Source organism: Triticum dicoccoides, chromosome 2A (genome assembly GCF_002162155.2).
Source record: "Triticum dicoccoides isolate Atlit2015 ecotype Zavitan chromosome 2A, WEW_v2.0, whole genome shotgun sequence".
Taxonomy (NCBI): Eukaryota; Viridiplantae; Streptophyta; class Magnoliopsida; order Poales; family Poaceae; genus Triticum; species Triticum dicoccoides.
The window spans coordinates 66,318,721-66,335,689 of record NC_041382.1 but is presented as its reverse complement, the minus strand read 5'-3'; the positions used below and the strand labels follow the sequence as shown (position 1 = coordinate 66,335,689).

Below are 16,969 nucleotides of genomic sequence, written 5' to 3'. Positions count from 1 at the left end.
CGACACGGGCGGCGAACCCCCCCAGCCTCTCCTTGCCCCACCCATCCCATTCACCCCCTCGCCGTCGCGGTGGCCTCCGGCAGGCAAAGCCTGCGCGGAGCCGGCGGCGGCGGGCTCGTGCTCCTCGTCGGCTGCTGTTTTGATAGGGAGATCTTAGGCGGCTGGTGACTGTCCGAAGCTCTTCTTCAGGCGGCGTCCTCGATCGTGGCAGCGGTGGTCGCTGGCGCGCAGCGCGGTGTCGCCATGATGGGAGCTCCGTCGTGGGCGTGCGGTCGCGGTCTTGGCCGCCCGTGTGGGCCCGATCTGGGTCCTCGCGGGCCGCGACTGGCGCGGATGGTGGGGGCAAGATTCGGGCTCGGACGGCGTGCCGTTCGCCAGATCTGGTATGGCGTGGTGCTGCGGCTCAGCACGCGGGCTGGTGGTGGCACCGGCTGTAGGTATCGTGGTGGTGCCATGGCCGGTCAGGCAGTGGCGGCGGCCGTGATGGTGGACGAGCCGCGCACAAGACGCTTGATGGAGGCCATTGGAACAGATCTGGGTGAAGACCTGCACTATTGTGTCGGCGATGGCGTCACTATTCGGTGTCGTTCCCTTGTTGAAGGCATCGCCGTTGAGAAGTTTCTGGCCACTATTTGCTACCTCCGGGGGAGACCCTAGATCAGTAGATCGGATGACGGCGACATTATTGTGTCATTTCCCTCTTGTGGCGTCATTCTTGGAGGAGTACACGGGCTCGAGGGATCAGTGGACGGAATAATTGGTGGAGCGGTGTTTCGTCCCGCACATTAATGGTGGCGTTTCTCGGCGGCGTGGCGCAGTGGAGGCTTGGCGCCCGATGTGTGGTGAGGGACTCGCACAGGAGGGTGACGTTATCAGACGTCGTGGTGGCATCGATGGCAGAGAGGCCGGGCAAAGTGGTGCAACAGTACAACATTGAAGATGGATTGGTGGCAGGTGGCTGCGGCGGCCTCATACCCGGCAGGCGTCCTGGTTGAGGAGTGTGTCGGACTGGTAGGTGCCCCATACCTGGCAGGCGTCCTGGTTGGGACCTCAGGTCTTAAATGTTTAGGTTTGGCTGCGATGTCTATTTGGTATTAGGTCCAGACTATCAGCGCCCCTTCTCAATTGGATAGGAGTAGCGACAGTTGTTGCTTAGACGGTGGCTTTAGTCTTACTGTTGTATGATTTTGTAAGGTCTTGTGAGCATAATTGATAAAGTGGCCGTATGCATCGCCTAGATGTAGAGGCCGGGGGTCCTCCTCCTTTTCTAAAAAAAATATAACATATCTTTTGTTTTCCCACAATGTCTAGATAATACAATCAGATCAGTGATGATACAAGTTGTGTTTTTTTCACAAAGATTTTTGTACTTCATATGCCCTCATAATCATAAAGAAAGAGAGTGCCCCTCTACAACGGCTCTACTTTGTTTCAATCGGTTTAAATTCCTCTTCGAGTGCTAACCAATATATGGGTTACATTATGCAAATTTGCCCCAATATTTTGTATGGATATTTCTATCATTCTAACAAAATAATAGACGGGCACGACAATGCGTTTAGTATGAACTATTTTTTGTAACATTTGTCTTTGATTTTGCTTTCGTGACTCTAGAGTACAGGAAAACACCGAGTAGAAGTAGACCAGTTCCTGCAAATGAGGATATATTTCAGACACAAATAAACAGGAGAGTGAACTACTAGAATATAAAAGTAGGATCGGTTGGTGATAAAGTTACCAAGGACCTTTATAGGTGAAATTGGAGTTCTGAAGAAGAGAACATATGATATGATGACAACTCATTTGAAGAAGTCCGCAACAGAACGGGTTATAGGTAATATTCTGGCCAATAAACTATATGAAACCTGCCACAAAAACAAAGTAGAAACTTTACTACAGGTAAGTAAAGAAAAAAGTAAATAGAATTGATGGTAAATATTAAACAAGAAAAAACAGAAAAGTGGTAAGAGTTGAATTTCAGGTCATGAAACTTACTATGCACGACCACTCATCCAACATCACTGAGCATAGAAACTGGTTGATCATGGTGATATACAGCCTCTATAGCTACCAAGAGCATCTCTAATCGAACTCGGGTGTGTCTAGGGCACATCTAGATATGCTCTAGTTATTGCACATCTAAGTGAATGAATTAAGCATAAAGAGAAAGAGAAAAAAGAAAAAGAAAATATCCATACGAATCTCAATGTAAGATCAATGACATAAGACTTAGATGTGCAATACTTATGACACATCTAGATGTGCTTTAGCAAAACTGATTTCTTAATTCCTAAAATTGGTATCTTTGGTGGAGTTAAACACACCTAATCAAAGCCTCAAACCTATAACTCAAAAAATTGAAGAGTAAAATCTCGAAAGATTCTATTTGGCTCAAACTTGAGAGAGCAACATCACTTCTCAAAACTCCTTTGTGCTCTCATCTGACCGGAAAAATGACTCAATCGGTGACAAGCCGCCAAATTTACCCCCTCCCCCTAATAAATTTGTCCGCTGCCACTCAAATCAACATGGCGTGCCGCCGGTCGTGGGCCAAGAGGTGGGGTGTCACCATAGGGGACGTTATCCCCATTGACTCGTCATTGTCGGAGATGACTCCGACGATGAGTGGGAGGCGGCGCAGCTCACCGCATCCATGTCGATGGAATTCGAGGAAGAGGAGAAGGAGGCCGACGAAGAGCGGGAGGGGGGGCGAGGCGGAGGAGGAGGATGGGCAAGCGACGGATGAAGCCGATACGAGGGTGGCGCCGGCGACCACATCCTATTCTCATGGGAGGTGGCAGAGCGGGAGTATGAGTGTGCGTTGCTTGACGACGAGGAGCACCGAGAGGTGGAGGAGTAGAACGCCCGACACGGAGGCGGCCGTTTACTCGCCTCCGACGCCGAGACGATGGAGGTCAAACAAGCATTCTTGCAGTCCATCGTCAACGAACACGAGGCCGAGGCCAACCGCTGGTACTTGGCTGAGGTGGATCGCGAGCACGATGTAATCTTCGGGGAGGTTGCCACCGCCGACTCCGATGACTCCGGCAATGCGCCGGTGTCATGGCGGGGCACCCACACGCTGAGATGTCCTGATCCGACAAGCCAGCGTTGATAAATCCTGACTCCGACCCATTTTATCTTCAGTTTAGTTTGAAGCAAGTGCTATCTACTTTAATTATGAACAATGATGCGGGTGTTATGAACTACTCCCTCCGTAGACTAATATAAGAGCATTTAGATCACTACTTTAGTAATCTAAATGCTCTTATATTAGTTTACAGAGGGAGTACTATTATGCATAATTATGCACTATGTGGTCTTAACCGATTCTTCATGAAGATTGACATACCTGTTGGTAAAAATGGAAACAAGTGGCCGCAATGGCCGCTTTCAGGCATAGTTCTTGAAGATTTAACCCCTATAGTAAGGCACAATGTTTGATCTTTATTAGCCAAAAAAGTGCCAAAACAATCGATATCTACTTTTGCAAGCTGGCAATACTCACAGTGCTTCGTAGGAACAGCGGGCTAAACTTTATGCCCTCTATATATAGCGTTAATGGGGCCAAACACAAAAATGACATGATAGTCATAATTGAAAAGAGATTTATATCGTCCAATTTTTCCTGTAAGGAAAAATTATGTGTAAGGAGAATGTGCTTCATGATATTTATCATGCTTCTACGATGTGAATATCCAATAGAACAAAATAAAGTAGCAAGTCACCTCTTTATCAGCAAGAGTTTTCTTGCTGAAAGCACTTCGCGATTGGTCATTGGAATCCCTGGCACTGCAAAATCCTATCCTGTTTCCTCAACGTACTTACACAATTAAATCCTATCCTGTTTCCTCAACGTACTTACACAATTAGTATACATGATAGCAGATGGCCCTTCTTAAGACCACGAGAAATAACCAAGTTGCCAAAGCCTGAAGTACAACCAAGGTTTTGGATTGCAAAATAGAATAAAAATTCCTGCATTAATTTAGCTAAACTAACTGCAGTTTTAAGTTGCAACCTAACAAGAGTCTATCCAAAGTGACATAAATATGCCCTAGACGCAATAATAAAGTTGTTATTTATATTTCCTTATATCATGATAAATGTTTATTATTCATGCTAGAATTGTATTAAACCAGAAACTTGATACATGTGTGGATACATAGACAAAACACCGTGTCCCTAGTAAGCCTCTACAAGACTAGCTCGTTGAGCAAAGATGGTTAAATTTCCTAACCATAGACATGTGTTGTCATTTGATTAATGGAATCACATCATTAGGAGAATGATGTGATGGACAAGACCCATCCGTTAGTTTAGCATAATGATTGTTAAGTTTTATTGCTATTGCTTTCTTCATGACTTATACATATTCCTTTGACAATGAGATTATGCAGCTCCCGGATACAGGAGGAATACCTTGTGTGCTATCAAACGTCACAACATAACTGGGTGATTATAAAGATGCTCTACAGGTATCTCCGAAGATGTTTGTTCGGTTGGCATAGATTGAGATTAGGATTTGTCACTCCGAGTATCGGAGAGGTATCTCTGGGCCCTCTCGGCAATGGACATCATGATAAGCCTTGCAAGCAATGTGACTAATGAGTTAGTTACGGGATGATGCATTACAGAACGAGTAAATAGACTTGCCAGTAACGAGATTGAACTAGGTATGGTGATACCGACGATGGAATCTCGGGCAAGTAACATACCGATGACAAAGGGAATAAACGTATGTTGTCATTACAGTTTGACCGATAAAGATCTTCGTAGAATATGTGAGAACCAATATGAGCATCCAGGTTCCTCTATTGGTTATTTACCGGAGAAGAGTCTCGGTCATGTCTACATAGTTCTTGAACCCGTAGAGTCTGCACGCTTAACGTTTGATGACGATTTATATTATATGAGTTATGTGATTTGGTGACCGAATGTTGTCCGGAGTCCCGGAGGAGATCAAGGACATGACGAGGAGTCTCGAAATGATCGAGATATAAAGATTGATATATTGGATGATAGTATTCGGACACTGGAAGTGTTCCGGAATGTATCGGATACATATCGGAGTACCGGAGGGTTTACCGGAACCCCCCGGGGGAAGATATGGCCCATATGGGCCATAGGAGGGAGGCACACTAGCCCACAAAGGGGTGGCGTGCCCCCCCCCCCACAGGGAAGGAGGCCGAATAGGACTAGGAGAGGGGCGGCGCCCCCTCCTTCTCCCTCTCTCTCTCCTTTCCCCTCCCCCCCCTCCGATAAAAAGGAAAGGGGGGGGGGCGAATCCTACTAGGAGCCCAAGTAGGATTCCTCCTACTTGGGCGCGCCTAGGGCCAGCTCCTCCCCTCTCTCCTTTATATAAGGGGGGGGGGCTACAACACACATCAATTGTTCGTAGCCGTGTGCAGTGCCCCCTTCATAGTTTACACATTCAGTCATATTCACGTAGTGCTTAAGCGAAGCACTGTGCGGATCACTTCACCATCACTGTCACCACGCCGTCCTGCTGATAGAACTCTCCCTCAACACTTTGCTGGAACAAGAGTTCGAGGGACGTCATCGAGCTGAACATGTGCAGAACTCGGAGGTGCCGTACGTTTGGTGCTTGATCGGTCGGAACGAGAAGAAGTTCGACTACATCAACCATGTTAACAAACACTTTTGCTTTCGGTCTACGAGGGTACGTGGGCACACTCTCCTCCTCAAGGTTGCTATGCATCTTCTAGATAGATTTTGCGTGAGCGTAGGAATTTTTTTGAAATTGCATGCTATGTTCCCCAACACAAAATTCACACCTCACTTCCCATTTTAGAATGTTTTGAGTGATACGTACATGCGTATAAGACTAACCCGATTGCCAATAATGTGAACCACTATTTGTTTCTTTCCAGAGTGGCAGTGAATAAGATTGACTGAACTAATGGACAGTGTGATATATACATTCTAATATAGCTTGCAAGATGTGAAGAGAGCCAATGTTTCCCTAATCTTTTGACACTGGAATTTAAGAGATGGCAAGCATTGCAACTAACCAGTTGAAAGAAATTTTAGTCATAGATGCCAGTACAACTCCTCCAACAACTGACGCGAGAGAACCTAATACAAGTAGAGAAGGTGTCTGCAAGAACAGAACAATTAAGAACAACATATTCATCTCTTTCTGCACATTTTATTACCGGGACAGATAACACAAGAAAACCTAAAATCAAATACCTGCCTGAGCAACAAGACAGAGAGTGGAACGGTGTTCCCTGCCTTAATGGTGTGCGTGAAGGAGACCGCCACCTTGCCCAAACTCATGTTGGCGAAGACAATGGCCATCATGTGTATTAACGCCAAAGGAAGGATCATTGCGTACTGCACCAGTAATTAGAAGAGTAACTCAGTCATTGCAAACTTGCATTACTTTACGACTTGACATGACTCATGAGCATGTTATCGAAAGGACATATTTTAATTTTAACATGATCGGGTAAATTGTGTTAGAGTATCTATGCATATCTCTGTATTGGTAGCATATATGATTTGTAATCCTCTCCGTGCACTTGCACATGTCATGATGGTCCCTGCCTTGCATGGCCGGTACTGCCAACATCGGTATGTGCTTTCGTCCCCAACACGATGCCTTCATCCCCAACGACAGCCTCGACATGCCTTTGTCACTCTTTTCGCGCACTATGCGCCTGCGGCTTAATGTGCAAGTACCTCGACACTGGCACCCGACCATGACATCGACCACGGCGACCCCTCGCACGACTACCTCGACCATGGCTCCGCCACCATGCTCTCGGCTTCCTCGACTTCGGCACAAAGTGCTATCACCTCGCTTGAGCAACTCGGCGGCTTCCTCTACAGTCAACATGTCTGTGATGTGACACCGTCCACGGCACTCCCACTACGACTATGGGGGGTGTCAGCTCGTCGGTTTCTCTAGTCTAATCATCCGCGACGCTACCATTACAACTCTCGGGGGATGTTAGAGTATTTACTATTTAGGCATATCTATGTATTTGAATTTTTTTAGAAAAGGAGGACGACCCCCGGCCTCTGCATCTGGACGATGCATATGGCCACTTTATTAATTATTGACACAAGACCGTACAGAGTCATACAGCAATAAGTCTAAAGCCACCAAACTAAGCAACAATTGTCGCTATCCCTATCCAGTTGATGTAGGGGCGCTGAAAGTCTGGGCCTAATACCAAACAGACCACGCAGCCAAATCTAAACATCTAAAGACTTGAGGTCCCACCCAGGACGCCTGCCGGGTATGGGCATCCACCAGTCCGGCGTGCTTCTCAACCAGGACCCCTGCCGGGTATGAGGCCGCCGCAGCCACCTGCCACGAATTCATCTTCAGAGTTGTACTGCTGCATCAACCTTGGCCGGTCCAACTGCCGCCGACGCCACCGTGACGCCAGGCAGCGTCACCCCCTGCGCGAGTCCATCTCCGCTCATCAGGCGCCGAGTCTCCACTGCGCCATGCCACCGAGATCCGCCGTCATCAATGGAGCAGATGAAACACCGCTCCTCCTCTTGTACCCTCCAACCAGCACTCGCTCCAAAACGATGCCCCCATGAGGGAGAACGATACCGATAGTGAAGGAAATATGCCCTAGAGGCAATAATAAAGTTATTATTTATTTCCTTATATCATGATAAATGTTTATTATTCATGCTAGAATTGTATTAACCGGAAACATAATACATGTGTGAATACATAGACAAACAGAGTGTCACTAGTATGCCTCTACTTGACTGGCTCGTTGATCAAAGATGGTTATGTTTCCTAACCATAGACATGAGTTGTCATTTGATTAACGGGATCACATCATTAGGAGAATGATGTGATTAACTTGACCCATTCCGTTAGCTTAGCACTTGATCGTTTAGTTTGTTGCTATTGCTTTCTTCATAACTTATACATGTTCCTATGACTATGAGATTATGCAACTCCCGTTTACCGGAGGAACACTTTGTGTGCTACCAAACGTCACAACGTAACTGGGTGATTATAAAGGTGCTCTACAGGTGTCTCCGAAGGTACTTGTTGGGTTGGCGTATTTCGAGATTAGGATTTGTCACTCCGATTGTCGGAGAGGTATCTCAGGGCCCTCTCGGTAATATACATCACTCAAGCCTTGCAAGCATTGCAACTAATAAGTTAGTTGCGGGATGATGTATTATGGAACGAGTAAAGAGACTTGCCAGTAACGAGATTGAACTAGGTATTGAGATACCGACGATCGGATCTCGGGCAAGTAACATACCGATGACAAAGGGAACAACGTATGTTGTTATGCGGTCTGACCGATAAAGATCTTCGTAGAATATGTAGGAGCCAATATGAGCATCCAGGTTCCGCTATTGGTTATTGACCGGAGATGTGTCTCGGTCATGTCTACATAGTTCTCGAACCCGTAGGGTCCGCACACTTAAAGTTCAGTGACAATCGTAATTAGGGTTTTTGTGTTTTGATGTACCGAAGGTTGTTCGGAGTCCCGGATGTGATCACAGACGTGATGAGGAGTCTCGAAATGGTCGAGACATAAAGATTGATATATTGGAAGCCTATATTTGGATATCGGAATCATTCCGGGTGAAATCAGGATTTTACTGGAGTACTGGGGGGTTACCGGAACCCCCCCGGGGGTTAATGGGCCTACATGGGCCCTCAGGGAAAACAGGAGGGCCGGCCAGGGCAGGCTGCACACACCCTCCCCCCTAGTCCGAATAGGACAAGGAAAGGGGGGGGGGGGCGGCGCCACCCTTTCCTCTTTCCCCCTTCCCCTTTCCTTCTCCAACAAGGCAAGAGGGGGGAGTCCTACTCCCGGTGGGAGTAGGACTCCTCCAGGCGCACCCCTAGGGGCCGGCCGCACCTCCCCCTCACTCCTTTATATACGGGGGCAGGGGGCACCCCATGACACACAAGTTGATCTTCATGATCGTTCCTTAGCCGTGTGCGGTGCCCCCTTCCACCATATTCCACCTTGGTCATATCGTAGCGGTGCTTAGGCGAAGCTCTGCGTCGGTAGAACATCATCACCGTCATCACGCTGTCGTGCTGACGAAACTCTCCCTCAACACTCGGTTGGATCGGAGCTCGAGGGACGTCACCGAGTTGAACGTGTGCAGAACTCGGAGGTGTCGTACGTTCGGTACTTGGATCGGTCGGATCGGGAAAACGTACGACTACTTCCTCTACATTGTATCAATGCTTCCGTTGCCGGTCTAAGAGGGTACATAGACAACACTCTCCCCTCTTGTTGCTATGCGTCACCATGATCTTGTGTGTGCGTAGGAAAATTTTGAAATTACTACGTTCCCCAAAGTGGTATCAGAGCCAGGTTTTATGCGCTGATGTTATATGCACGAGTAGAACACAAGTGAGTTGTGGGCGATATAAGTCATACTGCTTACCAGCATGTCATACTTTGGTTCGGCGGTATTGTTGGATGAAGCGGCCCGGACCGACATTATGCGTACGCTTACGCGAGACTGTTTCTACCGACGTGCTTTGCACACAGGTGGCTGGTAGGTGTCAGTTTCTCCAACTTTAGTTTAATCGAGTGTGGCTATGCCCGGTCCTTGCGAAAGTTAAAACAGCACCAACTTGACAAACTATCGTTGTGGTTTTGATGCGTAGGTAAGAACGGTTCTTGCTGAGCCCGTAGCAGCCACGTACAACTTGCAACAACAAAGTAGAGGACGTCTAACTTGTTTTTGCAGGGCATTTTTTGATGTGATATGGTCAAGACATGATGCTAAATTTTATTGTATGAGATGATCATGTTTTGTAACCGAGTTATCGGCAACTGGCAGGAGCCATATGGTTGTCGCTTTATTGTATGCAATGCAATCGTGCTGTAATGCTCTACTTTATCACTAAGCGGTAGCGATAGTCATGGAAGCATAAGATTGGCAAGACGACAATGATGCTACGATGGAGATCAAGGTGTCGCGCCGGTGATGATGGTGATCATGACGGTACTTCGGAGATGGAGATCACAAGTACAAGATGATGATGGCCATATCATATCACTTATATTGATTGCATGTGATGTTTATCTTTTATGCATCTTATCTTGCTTTGATTGACAGTAGCATTATAAGATGATCTCTCACTAAATTTCAAGATAAAAGTGTTCTCCCTGAGTATGCACCATTGCCAAAGTTCGTCCTGCCCAGACACCACGTGATGATCGGGTGTGATAAGCTCTACGTCCATCTACAATGGGTGCAAGCCAGTTTTGCACACGCAGAATACTCAGGTTAAACTTGACGAGCCTATCATATGCAGATATGGCCTTGGAACACTGAGACCGAAAGGTCGAGCGTGAATCATATAGTAGATATGATCAACATATTGATGTTCACCATTGAAAGCTACTCCATTTCACGTGATGATCGCTTATGGTTTAGTTGATTTGGATCACGTGATCACTTAGAAGATTAGAGGGATGTCTTTCTAAGTGGGAGTTCTTAAGTAATATGATTAATTGAACTTAAATTTATCATGAACTTAGTACTTGATAGTATCTTGCTTGTCTATGTTTGATTGTAGATAGATGGCCCGTGCTGTTGTTTCGTTGAATTTTAATGCGTTCCTTGAGAAAGCAAAGTTGAAAGATGATGGTAGCAATTACACGGACTGGGTCCGTAACTTGAGTATTATCCTCATTGCTGCACAGAAGAATTACGTCCTGGAAGCACCGCTGGGTGCCAGGCCTGCTGCTGGAGCAACACCAGATGTTATGAACGTCTGGCTGAGCAAAGCTGATGACTACTCAATAGTTTAGTGTGCCATGCTTTACGGCTTAGAATCGGGACTTCAACGATGTTTTGAACGTCATGGAGCATATGAGATGTTCCAGGAGTTGAAGTTAATATTTCAAGCAAATGCTCAGATTGAGAGATATGAAGTCTCCAATAAGTTTTATAGCTGCAAGATGGAGGAGAATAGTTCTGTTAGTGAACATATACTCAAAATGTCTGGGTATCATAAGCACTTGACTCAACTGGGAGTAAATCTTCCTGTTGATAGTGTCATTGATAGAGTTCTTCAATCACTGCCACCAAGCTACAAGAGCTTCGTGATGAACTATAACATGCAAGGGATGGATAAGACGATTCCCGAGCTCTTCGCAATGTTAAAGGCTGCGGAGGTAGAAATCAAGAAGGAGCATCAAGTGTTGATGGTCAACAAGACCGCCAGTTTCAAGAAAAAGAGCAAAGGGAAGAAAAAGGGGAACTTCAAGAAGAACAACAAGCAAGTTGCTGCTTAGGAGAAGAAACCCAAGTATGGACCTAAGCCTGAAAATGAGTGCTTCTACTGCAAGCAGACTGGACACTAGAAGCGGAACTGCCCCAAGTATTTGGCGGATAAGAAGGATGGCAAGGTGAACAAAGGTATATGTGATATACATGTTATTGATGTCTACCTTACTAGAGCTCGCAGTAGCACCTGGGTATTTGATACTGGTTCTGTTGCTAATATTTGCAACTCGAAACAGGGACTACGGATTAAGCGAACACTGGCGAAGGACGAGGTGATGATGCGCGTGGGAAATGGTTCCAAAGTCGATGTGATCGCAGTCGGCACGCTACCTCTACATCTACCTTCGGGATTAGTATTAGACCTAAATAATTGTTATTTGGTGCCAGCGTTGAGCATGGACATTATATCTGGATCTTGTTTGATGTGAGACGGTTATTCATTTAAATCAGAGAATAATGGTTGTTCTATTTATATGAGTAATATCTTTTATGGTCATGCACCCTTGAAGAGTGGTCTATTTTTGATGAATCTCGATAGTAGTGATATACATATTCATAATGTTGAAGCCAAAAGATGCAGAGTTGATAATGATAGTGCAACTTATTTGTGGCACTACCGTTTAGGTCATATCGGTGTAAAGCGCATGAAGAAACTCCATACTGATGGACTTTTGGAATCACTTGATTATGAATCACTTGGTACTTGCGAACCGTGCCTCATGGGCAAGATGACTAAAACACCGTTCTCTGGTACTATGGAGAGAGCAACAGATTTGTTGGAAATCATACATACAGATGTATGTGGTCCGATGAATGTTGAGGCTCGTGGCGGATATCGTTATTTTCTCACCTTCACAGATGATTTAAACATATATGGGTATATCTACTTAATGAAGCATAAGTCTGAAATATTTAAAAAGTTCAAAGAATTTCAGAGTGAAGTTGAAAATCATCATAACAAGAAAATAAAGTTTCTACGATCTGATCGTGGAGGAGAATATTTGAGTTACGAGTTTTGTCTACATTTGAAACAATGCGGAATAGTTTCGCAACTCACGCCACCCGAAACACCACATCATAATGGTGGTCCGAACGTCGTAATCGTACTTTACTAGATATGGTGCGATCTATGATGTCTCTTACTGATTTACCCCTATCGTTTTGGGGTTATACTTTAGAGACGGATGCATTCACATTAAATAGGGCACCATTGAAATCCGTTGAGACGATGCCTTATGAACTGTGGTTTGGCAAGAAACCAAAGTTGTCGTTTCTGAAAGTTTAGGGCTGCGATGCTTATGTGAAAAAGCTTCAACCTGATAAGCTCGAACCCAAATCGGAGAAATGTGTCTTCATAGGATACCCAAAGGAGACTGTTGGGTACACCTTCTATCACGGATCCGAAGGCAAGACATTCATTGCTAAGAATGGATCTTTTCTAGAGAAGGAGTTTCTCTTGAAAGAAGCGAGTGGGAGGAAAGTAGAACCTGATGAGGTAATTGTACCTGCTCCCTTATTGGAAAGTAGTACATCACAGAAACCGGTTTCTATGACACCTACACCAATTAGTGAGGAAGCTAATGATAATGATCATGAAACTTCAGATCAAGTTACTACAGAACCTCGTAGATCAACCAGAGTAAGATCCGCACCAGAGTGGTACGGTAATTGTCGGTGTCAAAACCGGCGGATCTAGGGTAGGCGGTCCCGAACTGTGCGTCTAGGCCGGATGGTAACAGGAGGCAAGGGATACGAAGTTTTACCCAGGTTCAGGCCCTCTCGATGGAGGTAAAACCCTACGTCCTGCTTGATTAATATTGATGATATGGGTAGTACAAGAGTAGATCTACCACGAGATCAGAGAGGCTAAACCCTAGAAGCTAGCCTATGGTATGATTGTTGATGTGTATGTTGTCCAACGGACTAAAACCCCCCAGTTTATATAGACACCGGATAGGGTTAGGGTTACATAGAGTCGGTTACAATGGTAGGAGATCTGAACATCTGTATCGACAAACTTGCCTTCCACGCCAAGGAAAGTCCTTTCCGGACACGCAACAGAGTCTTAAATCTTGTATATTCATAGTCCAGGAGTCCGGCTGAAGGTATAATTCGGCTATCCGAACACCCCCTAATCCAGGACTCCCTCAGTAGCCCCTGAACTAGGCTTCAATGACGACGAGTCCGGCGCGCAAATTGTCTTCGGCATTGCAAGGCGGGTTCCTCCTCCAAGTACTTCATAGAAGATTTTGAACACAAAGATAGTGTCCGGCTCTACAAAATAAGTTTCCACATATTGCCAAAGAGAGAATAATATTTACACAAATCTAATCTGCTGACGTATTCTGTAGTGTGACATCACACCACGGCCAAGCTTTTATTCGAACCGTTTTACTGTCCCATCTTAGTGCCTTACGCGAGGCGGTCTCCTTGGCACGTCTTGTTAAAGCAGAGATCGTGTCCCTTTATTCCGGGATTCTCATGAATACGGGTGTGGGTAACCCAACCGCGCCATTGATTATGGCGCTTGGAGATAAGCGAGTTTTACCAGGCTAGTGGGGACATGTTGTTGCGTCCACCCATATAAGGGGATAAGGATCCACCTTTTCACCCACGCCTTCTTCCTCCTTTGCCTATCCATTCTTGCACACTCGAGCTCCAGCGCCCAAGTCCGCACTACCACCTCAACCTTCTCTAGTCATGTCCGGAGCGGGAGGCAAGTGGATGGTCTCCTCCGTCATGGAGGGACACATCAAAAAGCTGAGGAAGGCCGAATATCTGGCTAGCAATATCGCGCACCGGCTTCCCGAAAAGGGGCAGCTCATCCCCACTCCTAGGCCCCATGAGAGGGTGGTATTCCTCCCCCATTTCCTCCGCGGACTGGGCTTCCCTCTGCATCCATTTGTCCGGGGGCTCATGTTCTACTACGGCCTGGATTTCCATGATCTGGCCCCGAACTTCGTCCTCAACATCTCGGCGTTCATCGTCGTGTGTGAGGCGTTCCTCCGCATCCGCCCCCATTTCGGCCTATGGCTTAAGACTTTCAACGTCAAGCCGAAGGTGGTGCACGGCAGCCAGGCGGAGTGCGGCAGTGCCATGGTTGGCAAGATGGCCAATGCCTGTGGCTCGAGGGCTCCTTTGTGGAGACCCTGAAGGGGTGGCAATCGGGGTGGTTTTACATCACCGAGCCGTGCGACCCCGAATGGGTCGCAGCCCCCGAGTTTCGGTCCGGACCCCCTACACGGCTCACCTCCTAGAAGGAGACTGGCCTGTCGTGGGGTAAAAAAGGAGAGCTGACGGGACTCTAAACATGCGTCCAAACCCTGGTGAACAAGAAGCTCAAACTTGTCAACGTAGTCCAGGTTATGCTCATCCGCCTGATCCTCTTGTGTCAACGACGGGCCTCAATCTATGGGAGTTCGACCCGGCGTAGCATCAAACTCTAAACAGGATCTTCGACACGACGTATGAAGATGCCTGGGGGATGCTTTTTAAGGGTGTAGAGGCTCCTACATCCGCTACCGAGGATCGCGGATTTAGCGTGCAGCGTCACGCGCTCGTGGTAAGTTGTTTTTCCTTTTACAGGGTATCAGTTTTACATAGTTTGATTCTATGCGGGATCTAAGCTCCCTTTTCCTCTGACAGGATTGGCAGGTGACGTCCGGACAGATCAACTGTCCGGCTCCTTTGACCGAAGGCCCAGCGGACGCTCACCTGGCGAAGCTACTAGTTCCGGCACCCTATGTGGTGCCGAAGAAGAGGGCCAAGAAGAAGGCCACGGGGACTCGAAAGAGTGCCCGACGCCCAGTGGTGTCGGATTCACCATCTGACGAATCCGAGGCGCACTCCTCCCATGAAGACGAGGAGGAGGAAGAAGAGACCCCTCCCCCTCCAGCGGAGGAAGGGAAGAAAAGGAAGGCCGCCCTCTCTGAGGCGGCCGGAGGGTCCAAGAAGGGGAAAACCCTTCCTCCGGACTACTCCGCCAACACCGACGACGGCGGAGATGAGTGGCAGCCCAGGGCCAAGCCCCTGGCAAAATCGTAAGTATCCGGATACCGGAGTAATTCATAGTATTCGTTTATTGCATAGCTTTCCCTTATGTCGAATATGCTTATGCATCCCACCCAAAGACCGGCTCGACGCGTCGTCGAGCGGCTCATTGGACTCGTCAGAGGTGAACTCGCTTCCAACGGCTTCCTCCCCCCGCTCTACGGACGACACCGAGGTGTTGTCCCAACAGGTTCCCAGCAGGGAGGAGGTGGTCTCGGAGGCGCCGCAACGCGACTTCCCGGACTCCAGGAGTAAAGGGGATGAAACCCCAGGGCTCCAAGTCCGGCCCTAGGCCGGACACCGCTCCGGAATCTTCAAAGGTTCCAGAGTCCGGCGGGGGACCTCCTTCCAAGAGGAGCAAGCCCGCCGTGCCGATGACCTCCGTCCAACTGGAGGCGCCGGACAATATGTTGGAGGCGCTCCAAGGTGCCTCCATCGACGAGGGGCACCACACTATTATGAGTGCGGTGATCCAGAAGGTTCAGTCTGCCAAGAGCGGACTGACGGAAGCTTGTACAAGCCTTTTAACAGGCTTTGAGGTAAGTAAAGAATGCATAAATAATAGTACCGCATAGACAGTAGCCCCTAATGCTCTGTTTGGCGTTCGGGAAGAAAAGCCGAATAGAGGATCAAATAGAATTCGCAGGAGTCTAACAAAAATGAGTCAATATGCATGTGCAGGCTACCCTGCTTGCGTCCGCCGCGCTGACTGCGGAAGTGGACATGCTAAAGCAGGACCTCGAAAGGTCCGAGCAAGAGCTCGAGCATGCCAAGAAGCAGCTCGAGGACAATGAAGGTAAGAAATACCTTGTTAAAAGTATATATATAAAAAAGGTGCAATTGCGAAAAATGACAGGATTATCGTGGCTATTGTAGGGGCCACGTCTAAGGTGGCGACCCTTAAGCAAGCGCTGGACGAGGCCGAGAAGAATTCGGCCTTGGAGTGCACCGAGCGGGAGAAGTATGAGGCCGAGGTTGGCAACGTGCGGCAAGAGCTCCAGGCTCTCATGGAAAAACATGAGAGTTTGGAGGGTGACTCGAAGACGCAAGCATCCGAGCTTGCGGTGGCTATTGAAAGTGCCAAATCTGCCAAGGCCGAGTCCCAGAAGACCCTCCAGGAGTTGGATGAGGTGAAGAAGATAGTGGCGGGTGAGGCATTCTTTATGCAGAGTAAACACATAAACGTGACTTACTTGATGCTTACCCGAATCCGGAGCTCTCCAGGAGCGTTCGCAGATCTCCCCCGGAGTGTGTCCGATGCCGCCGCATTCTATCGGGCCGAGGAGGGAAGCTCGACGGAGAAGGTGTTCTGGTCTCAGTACGCTGAGGCCGGACACCCCGTGCCCCTGAGCGACCAGCTGAAGCAACTGGTCGAGCTCCACAAGGCGGCCGAACAGGCCATGAAGGGCCTCATAGTTCGGCTGTGGCCTGGAGAGGCTCTGCCTGGGAGCTATTTCAGGCTGGTGCGGCGGCTGGTGGAGGCCTGTCCGAGGCTTGAAGACATCAAGCGCTCCGTCTGCATTGAAGGTGCCCGTAGGGCCCTTGCCCATGCTAAGGTGCACTGGGGCAAGCTGGATGCGGAGAAGCTTGTGAAGGATGGGCCACCGCCGGGGAAAGAGCATCGCAAGCCCGAGAATTA

At 47.8% G+C, this 16,969-nt stretch overlaps 1 pseudogene; it reads right to left on the bottom strand.

The window, feature by feature from the left end:
* Positions 1 to 1,558: 1,558 nt before the first annotated feature.
* The window catches only part of LOC119357609, a 33,995-nt pseudogene continuing 18,584 nt past the window's right edge, over positions 1,559 to 16,969 (bottom strand).